The 22,635-nt window shown below is 50.5% G+C and overlaps 1 protein-coding gene across 2 annotated transcripts in view; it reads right to left on the bottom strand.

Annotated features, from left to right (window-relative positions):
- The window catches only part of KLHL25 (kelch like family member 25), a 38,376-nt gene extending 16,025 nt beyond the window's left edge, over positions 1 to 22,351 (bottom strand). The window contains exon 1 of one of the 2 annotated variants that reach the window (XM_054451739.2): positions 5,633 to 5,748. The gene's annotated coding sequence lies outside the window, so the exon portion shown is untranslated. Of the gene's footprint in view, positions 1 to 5,632; positions 5,749 to 22,125 lie in introns of those variants that run through there. The other variant, XM_054451738.2, reaches the window with a different exon arrangement.
- Positions 22,352 to 22,635: the final 284 nt, after the last annotated feature.

A 22,635-nucleotide genomic window follows, 5' to 3' on the forward strand; every position in this document is an offset into this window, starting at 1 on the left:
GGGTTAGCAGGAAAGCACCTTTGGAAACTCGGAAAAGTCAAACCTGGCTTTTGGGCTTTTTGACAGATGTGGCTCTGGGCCCAAGCACAAGACTTAGAGAGGAAAATGCAGCTGAAATTCAGGTTGCATGAGGCTGGGTGCCCTTATGCAGTGAACAACCTGCACAGTGGTTCATGGCCACCCTGCAGGAGCCGACGCTGACAGAAACCCAAGACATGGCCCTTCCTGGCACCAAGTATGCACTGGGTGCATTGGAGTCAGGATTCCACCAACAATGACTTCATGAAAACACAGAGCTGCAAGGACCTCAACATGTCCCTTTGCCAGGACTTCCATCATTCACATTTTATTGACAAGGAAACAGACTCAAGGCTACATTCTTGGAACTTGGGCCTGACTGCAGACTCTGAGCTCCTAATTCCTCAGGAAGGCGGAGGTGTTCAGTAAGCAGTGGCAGGAAAGGAGATGGAAAGATGAACTCCTTGTTCTCCTGTCCCCTCCTGAGGGCTGGCAGCGCAAGCTAGCTAGGATGCACCAGCCGCCCGGCCTGAGGTCCCCTGCCTAGGTTTCAGAGGCTGTGGGGGTAGCAACCATGCATGAGGGCGCCCAGCCAGGTTGCTGCCTTTCAATGGCCCGTTTAAAAAAAAAAAAAAAAGCGGCCAGGCGTGGTGGCTCACGCCTGCAATCCCAGCACTTTGGGAGGCCAAGGTGGGCGGATCACAAGATGTGGAGCTCGAGACCAGCCTGGCCAACATGGTGAAACCCCGTCTCGACTAAAAATACAGAAAATTAGCCCGGCATGTTGGCGCGTGCCTGTAGTCCCAGCTACTCGGGAGGCTATAGCATGAGAATTGCTTGAACCTGGCAGGTGGAGGTTGCAGTGGGCCGAGATCACGCCACTGCACTCCAGCTGGGTGACAGAGCGAGGCTCTATCTCCAAAAAAAAAAAAAATGCCAGCAGGGCACAGTGGCTCATGCCTGTAATCCCAGCACTTTGGGAGGCTAAAATGGGCAGATCACCTGAGGTCAGGAGTTAAGAGACCAGCCTGGCCAATATGGTGAAACCCCATCTCTACTAAAAGTATAAAAATTAGCTGAGGATGGTGGCACGCACCTATAGTCCCAGCTACTTGGGAGGCTGAGGCAGGAGAATTGCTCAAACCTGGGAGGTGAAGGTTGCAGTGAGCTGAGATTGTGCCACTCTAGCCTAGGCGACAAAGCAAGACTCCATCTCAGGGAAAAAAAAAAAGTGCAGGGCACGGTGGCTCATGCCTGTAATCCCAGCGCTTTGGGAGGATGAGGCAGGCCTATCACCTGAGGTCAGGAGTTCTAGACCAGCCTGGCCAACATGGTGAAACCCCATCTCTACTAAAAGTATAAAAATTAGCTGGGCATGGTGGCACGTGCCTGTAGTCCCAGCTACTTGAGAGGCTGAGGCAGAAGAATTGCTTGAACCCAGGAGGCGGAGGTTGCAGTGAGCCAAGATCGTGCCACTGCACTCCAGCCTGGGCGACAGAGAGACTCCATCTCAGTCAATCAATCAATAGCAAAAAAAACCTTTATGCATATTTATTCAATATTGTATAGATCTTGTTATTTAAACTGTAACTGATCTGAATTATATTTTTCAATGTGCATATTTATTTAGTTTGGTTTTGTTTCATCTTTTTATTGTGAAAAGATCTGAGGCCGGGCACGGTGGCTCACGCCTGTAATTCCAGCACTTTGGGAGGCTAAGACGGGCGGATCATGAGGTCAGGAGATCAAGACCATCCTGGCTAACACAGTGAAACCCTGCCTCTACTAAAAATACAAAATATTAGCCGGGTGTGGTGGCGGGTGCCTACAGTCCCAGCTACTCGGGAGGCTGAGGCAGGAGAATGGCCTGAACTCAGGAGGCGGAGGTTGCAGTGAGCCGAGATGCCACCATTGCACTCCAGCCTGGGCGACAAAGCAAGACTCCATCTCAAAAAAAAAAAAAAAAAAAAAAAAAAAGATCTGAAACCCGCAGTGAAGTCACAAGAATTGTGAAATGGCACCTTCTGGTCTCAGGTGGACAGTTTGCTGGGCAGTACTTAGACCTCCCAGCCCTCAGCCTCACCCCAGCTTCCTTGCCTCACTTTGGCCCCCACGCCTCCTGCACAGGAATGGGCTGCCCATGGGGCAGTTCTAGAATGGAGCAAGGATCAGGGAAAGGCTGAGGATGTCTGCTTCAGACAATGCTTGGTAATAAACGGGCTTCCCCTTCAGGCAATCCCATGAGGTCCCTGTATCAAATAGCTCCCAGCCAATGCCCACCCCAATAGCACAGAACCACAGCCCTTCCGCAGCCTCTGACAGTGCACGCAGTGAGACCACCTGGCTTCACCTGCTTTCCTGAGATCAAGATCAACAGTGCCACCAACCAATGCTCTCAAACTTGTGTCTCCTTCCCCACCCAGACACAGACACAGTGTCCCTTGTGGACAATGAATCAGAGGACTACTCTACACATGGCCATACCCGTCAGCCTGCAGCCAAAGCCTGGAAAGTGAAGGGAGGTCCCGACAGACCCAGAGGGCCGGCCGATGTTTCAGTGCCTTCTCCACATGCATCCAAACATTAAGCACACTTGAAGGGCAGCCACTTTAACTTCCAGGATTGACCGCCGAGTCCCAGGGTGACTGCAGCCTCTGGTCACCAGAGAGTGGGAGCTGTGATTACAAGTTGAGAGGGACGCCTTCTCCACTCCAGAGGAACGGGTCGGGCGGTGCACCATGCTGGGCCCTACCCAGTTTGGTGAAGCTCTTCTTCACAAAGAAGGCACAGAACAGGAGGTAAGGGGTCAAGGCCTGTGAAATTCTGCTGAAAGATGAAGCAACACGTGCTGCTAAAAGTCAGTAGGGGATTCTGGCCAGGAAGGGAGCCAAATCAAATGCACGACTATCATGTACCTGATACTGTGCTAGGCATTTTACATACAAAATTTAATCCTCACAACCAAGCTCAACATGGTTATGACTTTCTGTCTTAATCAGGACGGATGAGGTTCTGCCACAGCAAGGAACAACCCCCAAATCTTAGCAGCTGTACAGGAGAAAGATTTTATTTCTTGCTCATACTATTAACACATGCATCATGGTTCAGGCGGTGGTGAGTGTTCTCATCAATCCCACTCCTAGGAACCCAGATGACAGAGCTGCCACCATGTCACCAGTCACTATGCCAAAGGGCGGAGAGAGAGCTCTGGAAAGCATAGCACTGACAATTAAATGCTTGGCCTGGAAAGACACACAGCACTTCTATTCACATCTCACTGGCCAAATCCAGCTATACGCCTTCACTCACCCACCAGAGCGCCAGAAAGTCCAATCCTGCCATATGTCATACTATTTCTGTAAAAAATTTACCGATAAGAAAATAGAAGCTTGCAGGTTAATGATAATGGCAACAACAGTACTAATCACAGTTGCTTAGTACGATATGCTGGGCACCGTCTCAGCACTTCATGTGTTAACTCACCTCATCCCTACTCAGCCTTAGATATAATCATCTGCATCTCACAGCTTAGGAAACTGGGCAGGGAGGTGTTAGGCAATTTGCCCAAAGGAGTGGGGTACAAGGAGTGGGGGCAGAGCCCAGGGCTCTGTCTTATTGAGTCTGTTCCCACAACTACACTATGTGAGCTCACTGACCCAAGACTGGGGAAGGGGCAGTGTTCAAACCCAGGCCATCCCTCTCTTTGCTGAGCACCAAAGGGGAAAGAAGAGAGGTCTGTGGGGCCTCAGCCCTGTGTCCACCAGCAGGTCCCAGCACCAGGACAGTGTCCTCTCTGTCTACCCCTTAAGCAGTCCTTCTCCATCAGCTTCTGTGCAACCAGGACAGAGGGATCCCGAAGAGGATTAAGCTCCCAGGCCCCATGATACCCACTTCTCTCCTATGGGTCACTGGTCCTAGCAGGGAGCAGCCTCTGTGATCAGACAGGGAATGATTGAGAAAGTTCACCTTAGAGAAAGGACCTATCCAGGACTTGCCCAGCTACTCAAAGGCAACGTATGGATTTGGCCAGCTCCTCACCCACAATTTTTTTTTTTTTTAAAGAGAAGCCATCTTGCTAAGAAGAGAAGCCAGCCAAACCCTCCCATGGGAGGAACTGTCCAGGCCACACATCCAGCCCGGGGCAGGTGCAGATAGATGCAGCCATGGATGGGCAGCACCCGCCTTTCTGCCCAGCGTCCTGTCTTTCTGAGTGGGAGCTCCACAGACCAAGTGAGAGAGGCCAAAAGCCACACCCAGGAGCTCCACTACGTTGTCTTTTACTGACGTAACAGTGAGGAGCAAGACAGAAAAGACACTAATGCCCTAGAACCACACTGCCTGACCAGGGTGAGCAGGGAGGAGGCAGTGGATGGGGACACACAGCTTGGTTTTTGGGGAATGAAAAACTCTTCTTCATCATATGTATAAGGCATAGATATACATGTGGTATTAAAATGCAACGAGGAGGGTGGGTGCAATTAGGAAAGAACATCTAAAATGGCTTAGGGATAGGGAGGTGCCAACAAGATTGAGAAACACTGCAAACACAACTACTATTTTCACTTTGGCTTATTATTTTCAGCTTTTATCCCAAAACAAACACTTTTAAATTATTGCAGTTACAGAATACTATTTTACACTGGTTTTACCTCAACTTTTCAGAGTTGCCATTTTCCTATTCTTCCCTCACTACTGAACAAAGACTGATTAAGGGCCTGCCAAGTGCAGGCACTGGGGACCCAGCCTTCTGGAGCCCTCAGGAACCTTAGTCTAGTGTGTTTGTGGTTATCAACTGTAAATTGTAATGTCTGTGGAAACACATCACTATGGTTTACGAATCCATTCACCCACAATTTTCTGAATTTGTATCCAAGGAAAAACTAATGCCTTTGCTTCTGTTGGTTCACTGTATTCTCTTGAGATAAATCCTTTTGAGAAAAAATGTTTTATGTCATACCATCCTAAAAGTTCTATTTACCAGGTAGGCCACCCGCAGGCCACACTTAAACCACCCTGCAATGAAGAGGCTTCTTTCAGCTCAGGGACGGGTGGCAGCCCCTCTAAATCTGTCAAGGCAGATGGAAGGTGCCGCCTGGCTTCTACCTGCCGCATCCCAACCCCCTCAGCTTGGGGGCACTGCCCAGACTTTCTCTGGACCCTAGAGCTGGGAGTCATCTGCAAGCCCAGCTTCTCTCCAGATGGGAGTAATGCCAATAAAATGGACTCCACTGCTCTCACCACAGAGGGGACAAAGAACTCAGCACTCAGGTTCACCCATCTGGTGAAGTAACTCGTTTCCTTCCACTTATCCAGAGCAAGCCAGACAGAGAAACAAAGAGGGGCAGCGAGACTGACTCCCTCCAAAGCAAACGTGGCCTCCTGAGGAGGATTCTCCCTCTACAGCAGGACTGGCCTGGCCCTTTGCAAACAGATGCAGTCTGAGGACCTGGAGGGAGGCTGTCTCTCCTCCTGTCTGGTCCCACAGATGGAGCCATTAAAAGCACTCTGGCCTAGATATCACTTTCAATGAACCACCAGGAGTGACAGTCTTGGAGGAACACAAACATGCAGAACAGAACAAAAAAAGAACAAAAGCCAAGCACTGGCCACTTACTGTTAGTGAATTTCTTTCTCCCTGTTCTCCAGAAGCTCTGTTCTTCTCCAGGCTGTCAACGCTGATGCTGAATCAGAATGAGAATGCCTCTCAATTCCCAAAGCCCAAGACACAACTCTTTCTTTACCCACTGAGAGAGATGAGAGCAGGGGGAGCATAGTTGGCACAATCTCTTCAGACAACAATTGGGCAACATCTTACAAAATGACAAAAGCATGTGCCCTCTGCCCCCGCATTTCCACTCCTAAAAATTTCCCTTCCATCGTGCCTGCACATGGGTACAAAATGGTTACACACCACAGCATGGTTACAAAAGGAAGGGCTGCAAACAACTACAACATTCACGAATAAGAGGCCTGGTGAGATAAACCTGGGTACATGCACAGAGTGGAGTACCACACAGCTATCTAAAAAAACCAAAGGGGCCGGGCGCAGTGGCTCATGCTTGTAATCCTAGTACTACTTTGGGAGGCCGAGGTGGGTGGATCACATGAGGTCAGAAGTTCCAGACAAGCCTGGCCAACATGGTGGTGGCGGGCACCTGTAATCCCAGCTACTCAGGAGGCTGAGGCAGGAGAACCGCTTGAACCCAGGAGGCGGAGGTTGCAGTGAGCCAAAATCGCACCATTGCACTCCAGCCTGGGCGACAAGAGCAAGACTTCGTCTTAAAAACAAAAACAAAAACTAAAGGACTGGCTTTCTGCACTAAAATGAAAGAGCTGTGTATCAGATGTTACTTTTTTTTTTTTAATGAGATGGAGTTTCACTCTTGTTGCCTAGGCTGGAGTGCAATGTTGCAATCTCGGCTCACTGCAACCTCCGTATCCCCAGTTCTAGCGATTCTCCTGCCTCAGCCTCCCAAGTAGCTGGGATTACAAGCATGTGCCACCATGCCCAGCTAATTTTGTATTTTTAGTAGAGACAGAGTTTCTCCATGTTGGTCAGGCTAGTCTCGAACTCCCAACCTCAGGTGATCTGCCCGCCTTGGTCTCCCAAAGTGCTGGGATTACAGGTGTGAGCCACCATGCCCGGCTCAGATGTTACCTTTGATATGTGTTAAAAACCAGACTATTCATACACACACACGTATATAATATAGACACGCCTACTGGCATGTGCACAAACTATCTCTGGCAGGCTGTGTAAGAAATCGGTTACTGCTAGCTATGGTGGAGACGAGAGCAGGGGAGACTGTTTTCACTGCACACCCTTTTGACCTACTGAACTCTGTCGAAAGTAGTAGTATCTTCAAGCACCTTGCTGTATGTGAGCCTTTGTGCAGGAGCCCTATCTACATTCTCTCATTCAATCCTTTCGACATCTTCACAAGGTCTCACTGTCCTGGCTGTACAGGTGAGCAAACTGAGGCTCTGAGAAGATAGGCAATGCGCACACATCCTTAGTGTGGCTGAAGCCAGTATTCAAAGCTTTCACTCCAAAACAGCAAAATGTGGGATATTTATGAAGATGAAGCACACCAACACTGCGTGTGCCTGAACAGGGGCATGCTATTACAAACTCTTGATTTCCCAAGCCTCCCGCTGCCACAGCAAACCTATGCCTGTCTTCCCGGGCCTCAGGAAAGGAGACAGCACATGGAGATACACCTCCCTGCCAGGCTGAGCACTGCGTACTAGGTGGAGGATTAGAGCATACAGAGCAGGCTCCCCCTGTCCCACCCCCCGACATCTGCCTTCCTCTCTACCTGGGACATCCCCACGTGCTGGCACTCCCACCTCTGCCCTGTGAGACCTGTGCCCGGTATTCATTCTCAGTGCCTCAGTTTCCTCACTTGTGAAACAGACATGAAAATAATTAGACCAACCCCAAAGGACTGGTGAGGGACCGAAGAGGGAAGATGATGTTCAGAGCCAGGCACAGGGTCCAACACCTAGCTCCCGGTTTTCAGGGACTTTAGGTAGTACAGCTGTTCTCAAACTGTTTGGTCTCAGGATCTTTTTACAACTGAAAAATGACTGAGGACCCTAAAGGGCTTCTGTTTATGTGGTTTTGCCTATTGGTATTTACCAGAGTTGAAATTAAAACTGAGCAAAAAATTACGTTAATTTAAAATAATAAATCCACCACATGTTAACATAAATAAGAAATGTTTTTCTGCTGCCCAGGCTGGAGTACAATGGCACGATCTCAGCTCACTGCAACCTCCACCTCCCAGGTTCAAGCAATTCTCCTGCCTCAGCCTCCCAGGTAGCTGGGACTACAGGCATGTGCCACCACACCCAGCTAAGTTTTCTGTATTTTTAGTAGAGATGGGGTTTCACCATGTTGGCCAAGCTGGTTTCAAATTCCTGACCTCAAATGATCCGCCTGCCTCGGTCTCCCGAAGTGCTGGGATTACAGGCATGAGCCACTGTGCCCAGCAGTAACAGGTGTTTTTCATAAATCAATTTCCCAAGAAAAGATAAATGTTTCAGGTGATGGGTATCCCAGTTACCTGACTGGATCATTACACACTATATGCTGTGTATGAAAATATCACAGGTGTCCCCAAAATATGTGCAACTGTTACATGTCATTTTTAAAAATTATTTTTTGACCAAAAAAATCAATTAAAACAGTTTTTTAATTGAAGATAGTGGCTGGATTCTCATATCTGCTTTTGCACGCAATCTGTTGAAATGCATTGTTTTGACTATCCAGTATAAAGAAAATCCAACCTTACACAGATAGTTGGAAAAGGGAGATTTCATTTTCAGATAATTGTGGATACTCTTCTTTGATACTACATTGAGACCTGACAAGTATAGTGCCTTAAAGGTTAGCTGCAATGTGAAATCTGAGCCCGTATCAATGAACTTTTGTACTCAGTGGCATTCCCATCTGACAGCCTGTCCTGCACTTTGAATGGATTGTTTACCCATGCGTGATTTTGTATCATCAGGCATCGGCCATTTGGAAAACATCGGTTCACTGAGTTATGCACTCTGGAGAGAATGAGTGAAAAAGGCAAATAATGTTTTAGTATTACCACGAAAATAGTTTTGACCTTGTGGACTCTCCACCAAGAGAATCTCAGGGACACCCAGACCACACTTTGAGAACATTGCGGTAGCGGATTTTTCTTTTTTCTTTCTTTTTTTTTTTTTTGAGACAGAGTTTTGTTCTTTTTGCCCAGGCTGGAGTGCAATAGCGTGATGTTGGCTCACTGCAACCTCCACCTCCTGGGTTCAAGCAATTCTCCTGCCTCAGCCTCCCAAGTAGCTGGGATTATAGGTACATATCACCATGCCGGCTAATTTTTTGTATTTTTAGTAGAGACGGGGTTTCACCATCTTGGCCAGGCTGGTCTTGATCTCCTAATCTCCAGTAATCCACCCGCCTCGGCCTCCCAAAGTGTTGGGATTACAGGTGTGAGCCACCGTGCCTGGCCAGAAGATTTTTCTTATCCTCCACACTAACCACTGTTTTTGTTTAAGAACTAAGAAAAAGAAAATTCTGTAGGAAGCATGGGGGCCTATGCAGGGGGTCTCCATCCCGTTTGTACTATGATGCAGGCACTAGAGCCTGCTGTCACCGGAGACAGCTGGACCCAGTACCCTCTCACCCACTGTTGGCTGCCTCCCTCTAATGACCTGGCCCTGCCTGCTCCTCCCTTCATTATCAAAAGCCTTCTCTCACCCACAGGACCACCTCATCCTTCTCCAAAAAAAACAGACCTCGGGTTTGCAGAGGGCAGGCCCTCCAGTAGCAAAGTACAGGGGCCGTGAGTAGACTGCCACACTTGGGCTTTGCAGTTGATAATTCTCAGTCTCTTGAAATTACATATGTACGTATATTTATAGCAAAAACATGGGTGCCCATAAATAGCCAGTCATTCATATACACATTTTTAGCATATTGTTTAGCCACCAAGTTCCACTGCATCCTCCTTCCCGGGACCTTGCACTGGGGTTTTCCTTCCCAGTCTTGTGTCACCACTGCAGGCCAGGTTATGGCCAGGCCCCTGAACCCTCTCTTCCCACACCTACCAACCCAGTGCAAAATTGTGAGCGCTCCTGCTCAAAAGACTTCAACGAGGCTTTCACATCCAAGCCCTGTTCAATCGGTTCCCTTTCCAGCTTTGTCCCACCCCCAGCCCCTCTTCCTCCCTCTCTCGGCTTTAGCTCTCCCCATCCCTTCCCCTCATTCTCCCTGCTCAGCCCCACACCCTCCCCTCCATAATCTCTCCTTTCATAGCTGCACCCCACTCTGGATTTCACATTTGTCGGGCATGTGGATGGCCTTGTCCATAGTACATGCTCAGAAAATGAATGCAGTAAATACACTGAAATCTGAGCACCTACAATGCGGTGCCCCGTGCAACGCACAGGGCATATGGCATGCAGTAAATAACATAATTTTGTCTTGTCTCCTAGAATGAACGTTCTTCTGCCCTCTGTGTCTTTGCTGCAGCACGGCAGTCTTTCTTCTACTGCTGGACAGCACTGTTCACCCCTCAGGTCACTGCGTATTGTGCCCTTCTCTGTACTGGCAGCTCAAGGACAGTGTTCTGTGTCATCTTTGCTACCTAGAATCGATTAGTTGCTTAATAAATACTGCTGAATGAAACGGGGATTAGCCACAATACCCATGGGAGAAAGAATCAAAATGATCCAGAGATCTGTTAGACCCACCTGAGAGTTCCCTGGTGCCTGCCTGGTACCTGCCGTATTATTTGCAATATAATCAACATACACCATATTTAAACATTTTATTTATTATTTATTTTGAGACATAGTCTCGCTCTATCGCCCAAGCTGGAGTGCAGCGATGCGACCTCGGCTCACTACAATCCTCCACCTCCTGGGTTCAAGCTATTCTGCTGCTTCAGCCTCCCAAGTAGCTGGGATTACCACGGCCGGCTAATTTTTGTATGTTTTTTTTTTGGTAGAGATGAGGTTTTGCCATGTTGGCCAGGCTGGTCTCGAACTCCTGACCTCAGGTGATCCAACTGCCTTGGCCTCCCAAAGTGCTGGGATTACAGGCGTGAGCCACTGTGCCCAGCCATATTTAAACATCTTAGGCCAGGAGTGATGGTTCATGCCTATAATCACAGTACTTTGGGAGGCTGAGGTGGGTGGATCACCTGAGGTCAGGAATTCAAGACTAGCCTGGTCAACATGGTGAAAGCCCCTCTCTACTAAAAATAGAAATATTAGCCAGGCGTGGTGGCAGGCATCTGTAATCCAAGCTATTCAGGAGGCTGAGACAGGAGAATCGCTTGAACCCGGGAGGCGCAGGTTGCAGTGAGCCGAGATCGCACCACTGCACTCCAGCCTGGGTGACAGAGCAAGACTCCAACTCAAAAAAAAATTTTAAATGCTAGATGGGAAAGAGCAAACCTTAACTCTTTTCTGGATGGTGTTCCATAAATCATACAAAGCGAATCGCAGATACCGACCTTGGGCAGCCTACCAGGAAGGTTAGATGCTAAGAGTCCCTGGTTTCAAATCCCAGCACTGCCATTGCTACCTGTAAAACTGGTCCAAGATACTGAAATTCTCTGAGACTCAGTTTTCTCATCTGAAAAACGGGTGAAAATAACTGTCCCGACCTCGAGGTACCATCCTCAGAATTGAGAGAGAATACACGTAAAGAGTGTAGCATGGTGGGACACAAATTTTGCTTGATTCATGACAGCTGCTGTTATTAATAATATTGTTATTGATGCAGGTCCATGGATGTGGACCTGATTCCTGTGATCATGACGGAGATTTTCAAATCTAATTAATGTGTGCTACACAGGTAATTAATGTGTGCTACACAGGTAATTAATGTGTGCTACACAGGTAATTAATGTGTGCTACATAGGTAATTAATGTGTGCTACATAGGTAATTAATGGTGTTACTGATCAATTGGTCGACCTTAAAGAAGGGAGATTATCCGGGTGAGCCTGATCTAGTCAATAAGCCCCTTAAAAGCAGAGTTGGCTGGGCACGGTGGCTCATGCCTGTAATCCCTGCACTTTGGGAGGCCAAGGCAGGCGGATCACTGGAGGTCAGGAGTTCGAGACCAGCCTGGCCAACATGATGAAACCCCCGTATCTACTAAAAATATAAAAAATTAGCCAGGCTTGGTGGCACACATCTGTAATCCCAGCTACTCAGGAGGCTGAGGCGGAAGAATTGCTTGAACCTGGGAGGCAGAGGTTGCAGTGAGCTGAGGTTGTGCCATTGCACTCAGCCCAGGCAACAACAGTGAAACTCCGTCTCAAAAAAAAAAATAAAATAAAAAATAAAAAAAGCAGAGTTTTCTCCAGCTGGTCCCAAAAGTAAAAGAGTCAGAGATTCAAAGCAAGAAAGGATCTGACACATCACTGCAGGTTTGAAGATGGAGGGCATTGAGACTGGAACCCGGCTGCAGCCAGCAAGGAAATGGGGACTGACCTCAGTCCTACGACCGTAAGGAACTCGATTCTGCCAAAAACCTGAGCCTGGAAGCAGATTCTTCACCAGAGCCTCAAGAGCCCAGTCCAGCTGCACCTTGATTTTGGACTTCTGAGACCCTAAGTAGAGAACCCAGTCAGGCCAGCCCAGACTTCCAGCCTACAGAACTGTGCACTAATCGATAGGTACTGATTAAGCCACTAAGCCTGTGATGATGTGTTATGCTGAAATAGAAACCAATATAAGCCCCACCTGGCCTCTAGTCATAATGTATAGATATTAAAAACACACCAGGTAATCATCCAAAAGGTGCAGAGACAACTCACGCTTTCTGCATTTTCAATTCCTGGACATGTGATGCTAGAGAGCACAGACTGATGTATTTCTTTTTTTTTTTTTTTTTTTTTTCTGAGACAGTGTCTCGCTCTGTCACCCAGGTTGGAGTGCAGTGGTATGATCTCGGCTCACTGCCAGCTCCGCCTCCCGGGTTCACACCATTCTCCTGCCTCAGCCTCCTGAGTAGCTGGAACTACAGGCGCCCACCACGACGCCTGGCTAATGTTTTGTATTTTTAGTAGAAACGAGGTTTCTACTAAACCTCGATGGTCTCGATCTCCTGACCTCCTGATCTGCCTGCCTCAGCCTCCCAAAGTGCTGGGATTACAGGCGTGAGCCACCGTGCTCGGCCGACTGATGTATTTTTATATCCTGGTCCTTAGCAGAGTGGATAGTATAGAGTAGGTTCTCAATTTTATTTAACAAAGTTTCAGCCTTCTGGGCAGTCAGAACTACAATGCTTACAGCTTTGGAGCTGCCCTGGCAGCCAGGTACAATTATCTGAGCAAAACTCAGCAAAGTCCTTTTTTTTTTTCCACCTAGAGGAAACTCCAGGCACAGGAAGTGGTTCAGACAAAGCCACCCAGCAACCAGGATAGGTGTGTGTCCACACGCAAACGTGTCTTGCTTTGTACAACACCCAGAAAAGGACCATGTGCAGTGGCCCCTGCCTCAACCCGCAGCAGCCTCCCGGGGCTTAGCTAACCAGCCAAACCCCGGCATTTTGCTTGTAATTGTACCTCCCAGTAAAAAGTCCTGGTTGGAGTGGTAAAAATAGCAACTGCAACTTCCTGCAACACAGATATACCAGTTGATGCCTGAAAAGAAACCCGGTGATTCGACCTCACTTCAACTCAGTGAAATGCCTTCAAGCTGCGCTCACAATGGCAGTGGGACAGGAGCCCAGCAAGGGCAACCGACTCACCCCCCTGCCCTAGGAGGACCCATGCAAAATCAGCTCTAGAATGAGATGCTTCCCTTACTCTCTTAATGAAACACCCAACTCTCAGAATCAGGAGGTGTCTAATAAATGCAAAAACTGCTTTCAGCAAGGCCCCTCCCCTTTCCCTTCTCCTGCTCACTAGCTGCAGAGGTATAAAGGCAGGAGGCCTCCCTACCAAAGCCCTTTGAGGGTCCCATTGTCCTCTTGGTTACCCTCTCCCTTCCCCCTACCTACATCTGTCCCTGAGACTGTTCCAAGTAGGTCAGGCTGGCTGGGATCACAGGAGCCTCCTCTGCAGCTTGGTTCTGAGTCATCTCCAGGGCAGCAGGGGAGTCATGGCCAAACCTGGATGTTGCTTCCTGAAGGGTGGGGAGAGCCTGGCCAAAACGTCCCCAGGTACCCAGCAGTAATGAATTCCTCTGGGGCCCAGGCCATGGTCAGCAGTTCCCTGGCTCCTCTATCATGGGGCCTGATGCCTCCTGGGACCACACAGGCAAGTAAACAGGGTTTAGTCTGTGGTGGCCACTGCCCCTTTCTGGGCCTTTCTCTGGACCAGCCAGGGAACTCTCTCTGTCCTCCTGGCTCATTTCTTTATTGCTGCAGACAGGTGACAGATCATTGACTGAGCCAGCCCTCTGAGAAGAGCTCTCAAGCCCAGCCAGATGGCTCTCTCAGCCAGGTAAGGCCCCATGAATCTCTGGGACAATAGGCAGACACCTCCCACCTAAGGCCAGCTCCACTGCACATGGGCAAAGTCACCCCAGCTCCTCCCCTGGATATGCTGGCTGTTTAGAAACACCTGAATTCACTCAAATGTTCCAGATATTTCCATTTCGCTAGTAAAAACCATGCCTCTTCATGTTTGCAGAGCTTTTCAGCATAAAATGAACTTTCAGGAATGTTTTGCCATGCAAAAAATACAGCAGCCTAGTGGGGGGCAGGGGCGGGCAGGGATTAAAGGGCTTCATTTCACAGATGAGTCCCCAGCTGAGGTCAGGAGACCAATAAGAGGCAGAACCAGCACTCAATAAACTTTGATCTTCTGGAAAGACAAAAGTGGACTAGAATCAAAGGACAAAGCCTGAATAAACTTTTTTTTTTTAATGGAACAATGAGATTCCACCTGCCGCCACCCCCCCCCCCCATCACATTAGCTAAAACTAAAAATGTGGATAACATCAAAAATTTGGGGGCTGGGCGCAGTGGTTCACGCCTGTCATCCCAGCACTTTGGGAGGCCGAGGCAGGTGGATCACCTGAGGTCAGGGGTTTGAGACCAGCCTGGCCAACATGGAGAAACGCAGTCTCTACTAAAAATACAAAATTAGCTGGGCGTGGTGGCGCCTGCCTATAATCCCAGCTACTTGGGAGGCTGAAGCAGGAGAATTGCTTGAACCTGGGAGGCAGAGGTTGCTATAAGCTGAGATCACGCCATTGCACTCCAGCCTGGGTGACAAGAGTTAAACTCAGTCTCAAAAAAAAAAAAAAAAAAAAAAAAAAAAAAAAAATTTGGTGAGTCTGTAGAGAAATGGGCACTCAGGCACTATTATTAGTGGGAGAGTAAACTGGGTAAGTCTTTGCAAAGGACATTTGGCTTTGACAATGAAAATTTAAAATAATCACACTTGCTCATAAAGATGCATGATGAAGGACACACAAGATTTCATTGAACATACAGGGAAAATGAGGCATGACCTAAAGTCTCTCCTTAGGACACAATGAGAGGAAAATGATGGTTTGGCTGCAGTGTGGAATATGATGACACTGTGAAAAAGAGCTCCACCACACACTACGCAGTATAAGTTGCAGAGTATTAAATATGATTCAAATTATGTAAACGCAAAATCTGCACATACAATGGAGGACTAGAAGCGTATGCACCCATCTGTGGACAGATACAAAGGAGGGCATGGACCCTCACACTGTGCTCCATCTTTTCCTGTATTTTTCATTTATAAAGGAAATCCTAGCTGGGCATGGTGGCTTGCGCCTGTAATCCCAGCTACTTGGGAGGCTGAGGCAGGAGAATCGCTTGAACTGGGAAGCGGAGGTTGCAGTGAGCTGAGATCGCGCCACCGCACTCCAGCCTGGGCAATGAGAGGGAAACTAGATCTCAAAAAAAAAAAAAGGAAATCCATTGATATATTATTTAAATCAGAGAAAAACAATAAAATGAAAGAGGACAATGTTATCCTCAGTCTCCCCCTGCACCAGAGGACTGCAGAATGTCAGGGTGTGGCGCCTCTCTATGCCTCATGATGTCTCCGTCCGCAGCCCACGCAGGCCCAGCCTTTACACGAGCTGTGCTCCCCACCTGGCAGGCCTTTCTCTGATCCTCCCACGGCTGGCTCAGATGTCACCACCCCAGAGAGGCCTTCCTTGACCCCTCTTCAGAGGGCACCCTCACGTGGCCATCTTCCCACACCTCCCTGTCCACTTCCTCTGCGGCTGCGTATTTTTGTCAGTCTGTTGTCTGCGTCCCTCAGCTGAATGTGGGATCAGGACAGGGTTAGGGAGGACCTTGCCTTGTTCTCCACTGAATCCCAGAGCCTGGCAGAGAACAGATGGGGAAAAAACAAATTCCCTGGACACATTTGAAATGAGGAAACCAACAGTCCACTTCCTCACCTCATCAATGAGGAAACTGAGGCAGACTCTCAAAATGCCCACTATTGAGACCCTAGCGCTGTGTCATACCCGCCTGTCTGCCTCCCACATCAGACACTGAGCTCCCAAGCAGGAGCTCTTTGAATCTGACTCTCTTTCCTCAGCTTCTGGTCCAGGGCGAGCCATTCAGAAAACTAAATCAATGTTTCTTGCATGAACAGAGCTGGGTACCTTTTTCCCTCAGATTTCCAAGCCTGTGAACAACAAAGGCGTTCACAGGTTAAGGGATTTGCTGCCAAGGTCTCACAAGCCCAGCTAGGGTGCAGAACATGAACTCCGGACAATGGATGGAATCGCCATGGTTTTCTAGAAAAAGAGCTCCTCCATCTCTCAGCCCTCACTCCTCTCAGACAAACTGGCCAACAGCAAACCTGGCTGGCAGCTTGTCCTGGAGTTTGAATGAGCAAAGCTTCTCCTTATCTTAATTAGGAAATTAATTCTGCTCGGCCTAGATGGATCTGTGGTCAGCCTCTCCTTGGGGGCCCAATGGCAACAGGCAAAAAATGTAAGCAAGGCTTTTTTGTCTCCATCCTTTCCCTGCATCCTACTCCTCACCACTCGGCTGATGGTGGAAGGCTCCTCCTGGCAGAGGTGGGTGGGGAGTGACACTTAAGGTGAATGTGGCCCTTGAGCTGGTGGCAGCAGGCACAGAGCTCCCACGGCCTGCTCAGCCCTGCTTCCCCGTGGGAGGAGCCATCCAACTGGTCTTGCAGGCTGGTGCTCAGCCGCCTCCTCCTGCCCCGCTGGGCTCCCTCGAGATCCCTTTTTTTTTTTTTTTTTAAGACAGAATCTTACTCTGTTGCCCAGGCTGCAGTGCCATGGCGCGATCTCGGCTCACTGCAACTTCTGCCTCTGGGGTTCAAGCGATTCTCCTGCCTCAGCCTCCCAAGTAGCTGGAATTATAGGCGCCTGCCACCATGTCCAGCTAATTTGCTCAAGATCTCCCTTGCTCCTCAAAGCTCGTTGTCCAACTCTCTGCTGGGAGGTGGCCCTGGCTCTGTGCCCAAGGGACATCCCACCAGGGAGGTCTCACCCTAGCCATTCCAGAGGGGGTCATCCTGGTGCTCCCAAGAACTGCTGCCCAGCTCCCTGCCCACGACCAGTCAGAGCGGTGGCCTTGAGAAATGAGTAACCCACACACCACCTTCCTTTGAGCCCACGCCTGCTCCCCTAAGCCCAGCCTGGTGCTCCCCTGATACAGTCTTCTGTCTCCACCAGCCCCTTCGCAGGAGGCCCCAAACTCTGAGGTAGTGGGCAGGGACAGGCAACTGCCGGAGGCTCAAGGAGAACAGCCCGGTCCCTTTGGAGTTACTGGGAAAATCTGAATCAAGTCTCCAGGAAACTAGGAGCTTGCCTACGTCACCCCTCTCATTCTACAGGTGAAAAAACTAGATCCCAGAGAAAGTAACTTGCCCAATTTCCACAGCACACATCCAAGGCAGAGCTGGAACCAGAACCCCATTCCTGACTTCTTTGTTTGTTGTTGAGACAGAGTTTCACTCATCACCTAGGCTGGAGTGCAATGGTGCAATCTCGGCTCACTGCAACCTCTGCCTCCCAGGTTCAAGCTATTCTCCTGCCTCAGCCTCCCAAGTAGCTGGGATTACAGGCATGAGCCACCAAGCCCAGCTAATTTTGTATTTTTAGTAGACAAGGGGTTTCTCCACATTGGTCAGGCTGGTCTCAATCTCCCGACCTCAGGTGATCCGCCTGCCTCGGCCTCCCAAAGTGCTGGGATTACAGGGGTGAGCCACCGTGCCCGGTCCATTCCTGACTTCTAAATTGGCCCCTCTGTACTCTACTGGCTGCTCAAGCTCTTCCTGACCAGAAGGGCTAAGCAAGTAACTCAAGCCTTATAAAACTGCTGAACACCAGAGCTTGCAAGAACTTTTGAAATTTTATAGCAAAACATTTAATAGAAGTATTATACAGGAGAGCAAATTGAGGCTCACAGGGGTAAGGGAACCTGCATGGAGTCACACAGGCAAGCAGGGACCAAGCAGGACTCCCCTACTCTGACTCAACTGCTCTTTCTGCCAATAGGTTCCAGGTTTGAGGGTTCTAGCTATGGGATGGTGAAGAGATGGAGCTGGCCTCAGGCCTTAGTCACAATGAAACAAGAAGTGGCCCAGGTGAGCCTCATACACACGCTGCACCCAAATCAGGGAACAGGAGACCACTATGGGAGAAAAGTATGGCTGGGAAGATTTTTATGTATTTGCAGAAAATATGGTGCAATTTCTCAATGAAATTGATTTCTGAGACCACAGAGCTGCCATTTAAAAAAAAAAAAAAAAAAGGCCAGGTGCGGTGGCTCACACCTGTAATCCCAGCACTTTGGGAGGCTGAGGCGGGTGGATCACAAGGTCAGGAGTTAAAGACCAGCCTGGCCAACATGGTGAAACCCCGTCTCTACTAAAAATACAAAAATTAGCCGAGCGTGGTGGCTGGCGCCTGTGATCCCAGCTACTGGGGAAGCTGAGGCAGAGAACTGCTTGAACTTGACAGGTGGAGGTTGCAGTGAGCTGAGATCGCACCACTGCACTCCAGCCTGGGCAATAGAGTAAGACTCCGTCTCAAAAAAAAAAAAAAAAAAAAAAAAAAAAAGGCTGGGCACCGTAGCTCATGCCTGTAATCCCAGCACTTTGGGAGGCTGAGGTGGGTGGATCACCTGAGGTCAGGAGTTCAAGATCAGCCTGGACAACATGGAGAAACCCTGTCTCTACAAAAATACAAAAATTAGCCAGGCATGGTGGTGTGTGCCTATAATCCCAGCTACTCAGGAGGCTGAGGCGGGAGAATCGCTTGAATCCGGGAGGCTGAAGTCGCGGTGAGCTGAGATGGCGCCATTGCACTCCAGCCTGGGCAACAGAGCGAGACTCCTTCTCAAAAGAAAAAAAGGTCAATAAGCCACACACACCTATCGTTTATCATCCAACAGGGTGCTGGGACAGGGCTTGGAAGGAAAGGAGGAAAGGTTTAGCAGTGGCAAGAGAGGTAGGGGGCCGGGGGCAGGGGAGAGGTGACTGGGGACTCAGGGGAGGGCTGCAATTCAGCTGCAGAGCAACAAGCACCCAACCTCAATTCTGCACCCAGAGAACAAAAACAAAAAAGGGAAAGGGGAGCCCGGCATGACTGACACCCACTTGGTGCCAGACCCCATTCTAGGAGATTCTGCATAGTATGGTGGTTAACCTTCACCATATCCCTGAAAAAAGCTAACAAAGCTCAATGAGGTTAAGGAAATTGATCACAAACCCACAGCATTTGAACCCCAGTCTGGTGCCAAAGCCCATGCTCTTTCCACTACTCCTGGGTTTAAGGACTTAACAGGGAGCCCTTCCTAACCCTAAACCCCTTCGCTTCCCCACCTAATCCCACAGCACCCCTTCCCCAGCTCCTAACAGCCCCAGAAGGACCTGGAGGCAGTATGGGATGATGATGCCTTGAAGATGACAGGTATCAGCTTTTGACAGCTTTAGGTTGGTATGGAAATGAGGTGGTCCAGGAAAGGGGTTGGAACCTACTGTAGGGGCTGGGCTGACTTCCATCAGCTGGGGATAGCTGCTGATTGATAAGTCCTGTTGGGATGCTGTGACTGAAAGCTGTGGATGCTTAAGTTCTCCCTCCTCCCTCCTCCCCTGCACCTCCCTCCTCTACCCCCAGCTTGTTCCAACTAAGTGTTTCCTGGTGAGAAAAATGCTTCAACAGCCTTGGCCGGCTGAGGCAATTAAATTATGAAATTTACCACATTAGATGAAAACCAGCATCTCAATCAACCAATTCATTTGTGTCTGGCCACTCCGTTTTCTTGTGCCAGCTCTGCCCACACTGGCCAGGCTATGCCTACACTGCTTGCTGGTACAGAGGGACTAGGGGCTCAGACAATGGGCTGGTCTTTGGGACCAGGGGGGTAGGTTCTCCCAGGACCCCCAGAGAAGACAGGCTGCATCCAGAAGCCATCCAGCTTCCTGCAAATGCGCTGGACTGCTGACTGTGCGGCCAGACCCTACGGACGAGAGCAAACCTTCTACCAACTCCCACTTGCATTCTCCATGGCCTCAACCTGTGCCTATCTTGAGGTTGGCAATGAATTGGCCTCTGGCAGAAGGGTGGGTGAGCGACAGGAGAAAGATGGCTGCCCCACACCCGGAATCTGGGCTATGACATGCCTTTCTCATCTTAGTCAAGGCATCCTCTCCCCAGGAAGCCTTGCCCACCTGTGTCTCCTCCTCTCCTCTTGCTGCCTCTATCACTACGATGTGTCAGGGCCCCTAATCCATGTGCCAGCACTCCCTCATCTAGGTGCTCACTAAAGGAAGAGTCTCCAGCACCTAACCCAGGGCCTGGCACACAGCAGGTGCCCAATCAAGTCTGTTCAAACAATGAATGAATCAATCAATCAGTCACAAACCACGCACTAAATAACACGCTCACTCATCCTACCCTTCCCCCCCACCCCCGCCCAAATGATAGACGGGACGAACCAAGCTTGCTTTCACTGGGTAATTGTTCTCTTTTCTTCCTGCTCTCTTCTGCCCACACGGGGTGCCCGCAGATTTAAAACGCTATTAAGGGGCATAGGGCTGCAGAACCTGCTTCCGATGTGGAGCATACAACTTGCCCACAGCTCTTCTCTCCGCACCACATACATAAATCCAACTGCAGCCCAAGACCCCAAAATGAAGGTGTCTTCCATTTCTACCTCCCTTTTATCAACCTCCCTGGAGTCACTGGCTGACAAATGACTCAAAACTGAAATAGCTGCCGGGCCGGAAAAAGACTGATTCCGTCAACCTTCACAGGCACAGCTTGTGGACCCAACGGCCTCCGGCCTTGCGACACCAAATGGACCCTGAGGTGGGGTAGACTTTGTGTCCTACTCTTCCCCAGACCCCCACGCAAGCCTTCACCAACATGCCAGGAATCCTCACAGCTCAGATCAGCACACTGAGCATCAGTTCCTCCTATGAATGGGGAGACTGGGGCCCAGGGTCCCAAAGGGCTTGGCCCCATCACGGTCACTGGAATCTGGTCCAGGATACACACCGTGGGATCCTGCCTCCTCTCCTGGTGCCACTGCTAACTTCCTTCCCTCCCTCCCTCCCTCTATTGGGCCGAAAGAGTGGAACCAAATGGTCCAGACACCTGGCATTCTCTGCCCTGACTACCGAGGAGAGTCAAAGCCCAGCCCGCCTTCCCCAAGGTCAAAGCCACCGGGATCCAGCAGGACCCAAGAGCGTCCAGATTAAATCTGCAGGGGCCTGGGTCCGCCCCCTCACGCACAGTTCGTTGGGTCAGGCCTCTAGAGAGATGTTTCTTTGTTCAAAGACAATGGGAATGCACTTTGGGGGCTTACAGCAGCAACACAAAAAAAGTATCTGGTATCTCCCGGGCACAACCCCCCAAAAGAAAAGCTTCTAAAGCAACTACGAAAGAGACAGGGGGAGTGGGGGCGTAACATCGCGCGGTGGTGTCTCGGAGCCAGGGCAAGTGTGGGAATTAGAGTCAGGCTGGAGGGCTTGCTCTGGACCTGCCAGGCTGGCAGCCACACAGGTGGGCAAGTGGGTGTGCCTTCGAGTGCGACCTTTCTCTGCCGCTGGACAGTTCTGCAAACCGAAACGAGGGACCCTGGCAGGCGGAACGTGAACTGCCCGGGGCTCCGAGGCCAGGCCCGCGCAGACCCTCCCCTTGTGAACCCTGGGCCCTTGCTCTGCGCCGGGCAGGCAGCCATCCGGCCTGGGCGTCCGAGGCGCGGAGCATCGCCGCTCGCGTCCTCAAAGACAAGCAGTCTCTCTTTCCAGGATCAATAGTAATTTTTTAAAAAGACAGTCTGCGGACTCAATGAATCAACCACTCCCTGGGGAAAGAGTAGCGGCTCCCGCGCGCAACATCTATTTGCCAAACAATTCATTCCCTCGTGCAGAGCTCTCGGCGAATTCCCTCGCGGAGCCGCGGGGTGCCGGCCGGCCGCCGCTCCCCACCATTGTCCCAGGGCCCCCGCCCCAGGCGCGCGGGCTTCTCCCGGGACACGCAGTCCCGCGGGGGCTCCGAGCGCTTGGTCCCGGCCCGGCCCGGGGTGGTGAGTCCCCAGCTCAGGGAGCGGGGGCGCGGGTGCAGCGGCCAGAGCACGGCGCCCCCGCCCGGCCTGGATACTCACTGCCGGAGGCGATCCCCGCCGCCGCCGCTGCCGCCTCAGAGACCACTCCCGGCCGCCCGCGCGAGCTCAACAGGCTCCGCCGCGGCTCCAGTCGGCCGACTCCCCACAGCCAAAAACGCTCCGGCTGCGGTACAGCCTAGGCTCCGCCAACAAACTAGTTTCTCCGGCCTTCCCGCCCCGCCTCCCGGCCCGAAGCGCAGCGACCAATCAGAGGCATCCACTTTGTGACGGATGGGCAGCCGAACCCTTCACTGCAGCCGCAGAGAAGAAGGGGGTGGGCCCCAGGCCGCGCCGGCAACGCAGGGGAGGGGGGCCGGGGGCGGGGAGGGGGGCCGGGGGCGGGGCGGGGCGAGGAAAAGGACTTCGACCAGATTCTTAAAGAGACAGGCGCCTGCCCACCCCCGCGGCCCAAGTTTGGGAACAAAACGCGAAGGTGTTCTAGAGCTTTCCGGAGGGAGCACTGTAGATTGCATATGCCTCTTTTGTGTTCGGGTCACAAGTGTTGTAGAT

Source organism: Pongo pygmaeus, chromosome 16 (genome assembly GCF_028885625.2).
Source record: "Pongo pygmaeus isolate AG05252 chromosome 16, NHGRI_mPonPyg2-v2.0_pri, whole genome shotgun sequence".
Lineage (NCBI taxonomy): Eukaryota > Metazoa > Chordata > Mammalia > Primates > Hominidae > Pongo > Pongo pygmaeus.